The sequence below is a fragment of the Sinocyclocheilus anshuiensis genome, unplaced genomic scaffold (genome assembly GCF_001515605.1).
Source record: "Sinocyclocheilus anshuiensis isolate Anshui unplaced genomic scaffold, SAMN03320099.WGS_v1.1 scaffold1493, whole genome shotgun sequence".
NCBI classification, from domain to species: Eukaryota; Metazoa; Chordata; class Actinopteri; order Cypriniformes; family Cyprinidae; genus Sinocyclocheilus; species Sinocyclocheilus anshuiensis.
Genome location: NW_015547727.1, coordinates 593,026 through 595,244, shown reverse-complemented (window position 1 = coordinate 595,244; position 2,219 = coordinate 593,026).

Genomic DNA, 2,219 nt, shown 5'->3' with positions numbered 1-2,219 from the left:
GGATCAAACCTTGCTCCAACACTTTTCTCTTTATACATGCTGCCATTGGGATCCATGTTTTCCAAACATGCAGTATCGTTTCATTTATACGCTGATGACATCCAATTCTACCTCCCACTTAAACGTAAAGATTTGTGTTCTATTGAGGTTCTGCTAGCACGCTTACGGGATCTGAAATCATGGCTTTCAGAAAAAGTTTGTCCTTAAATGAGAAAACAAACTGTATTGTTTGGACCAAGTGATTGTTATGTGGTGATCTGGATCTAGGCCTTTTAAGTTCTCATGTTACTCCATGTGCGAAAAACCTTGGTGCTTTGACTCAGGACTTTGGTTCGATAAACAGATTAATTCTGTAGTCAAATCATGCTTTTTCCATTTACGCTGCCTTGCAAAAGTTAAAACTTGTCTCTCCTTGAAGAACTTTGACACAATTATTCATGCGCTCATCACCACACATCTTGACTACTGCAATTCACCTTATTAGTTAATAGTTGGAGTAAATAGTTAATCTATTGGGCGTCTACAATTTGTTCAAAACGCTGCAGCTTGGCTGTTGACTGACAGTCGAAGATTTGATCGCATTACTCCTATTTTAATGTCTCTGCGCTGGCTACTGGTTAAATTTAGAATAGAGTTTAAAATTGTAGTCTTTGTTTATAAATCTTGACATGGCTTAGCACCAGGTTGCCTTTCTGTCATGGTACTCCCTCATAACCCAACTAGGTCACTTAGGTCTGGGGATCTTGGATTACTCTCTGTTTGCAGGTCTAAGCTAAAACATAGAGGGGACCGAGCTTTTGCGATAGTAGGCCCTAAATTATGGAACAGCTTACCGGTGTCAATTCAAATGGTATCATCTCTCTCTATTTGTAAATCTAAGCTTAAATCTTATTTATTATCTATGGCGTTTAAGAACGAATGAATTTTACCATGTGTATTTGACTTTGCTGATTGTAATTTCTATTTTATGTATTGTTTCTAATGTTCTGTACACCTTTGGGTTGTTTTAAATGTGCTTTATAAATAAACAATAATAATAATTAATATGAAACTATAATATTAAACGCTAGCTCTTTGATACACCTATAGCATAGTTACACATTCTGATACTGATATCATTTTTTTTTCACCTCCAGTTTTCTAAACATTTCAGGAGTTTCCATTCCAAAAGAGCCTGAGCCATTCCTGCACAGCCATGACATGACTCTCTATAGCATTCTCTGCTGTTATTGTCCCCTCATCAATCTCAAAAATTCAAACACTGTGAGAGTGCCGTTTCCACATAAATCAATCTTACATCTCTAGTGCATGGTAATGAAATGCTCTGAGCTCATGAGTGTTCGGGCTCTTCTACTATCAGTTGTCACTGTGGAGGACGCAACACATTACTGAACTGTGGGTGAGACTCATCTGTGGCAGCTAGCATGAAAAGAAACAACTGCATCCTCCCACATCTCTACATGTGTGCCCTTTAAATACAAAGTCGGGTGATTCTACCTCTGTCTGTGTGGAGCAGATTTATTCTGTAATTCTGTGACTCTCAATATAAATGGAGGTTATGGGTGGAGAAGTTCATGATGTGGGAGGGAAAGTGTTTTTGCTCCACCCATCACGTTAACTAAAACACACAGTCTGTTGGTGTTAGCCATGTGTGCCGGAGGTTTGGAAGATCGCATTGGACTCTGTCTCCATCCAGTGGAGGTTTCATGTAAAAATTGTGATGTGATGATCATGTTCTCCAGCATGATTTGAGAATGATCCACAGTTCTAGTGATGCAAAGTCCGATTCATTTCCGCGAACCGGTTCTTTTCGGACAGATTGGCTCATTGAACCGGTTCAAAAAGCCGATTCATCGGTTCCTGACGTCATCAAGCAATAACGTCTCAACGCATTTCTTTTCTAACAACTCAGTGCCATGTATCAATGAAAAATTCAAATAAGTAATTTGTGTCAACACGTATTGAAACATTCAAAAATAAAGTTATTTGTGTGAAAGCATATTGCTGATTATTGCCATATAATTCACTCAAGTTAATGGTGTTTGTGGTCACAGTTTCATTCGCGGATCCTCAGATACGACCAATAATGACTAGCCTACAACTTGGATAAGATTCCTAAAAATTTCACACATTACAGACATTGATGCACAAACACGGATATGTTCTACATGTCTACAGTATAAAGAATGAATAAACCAGTCTTATAAACTCCTTGATTT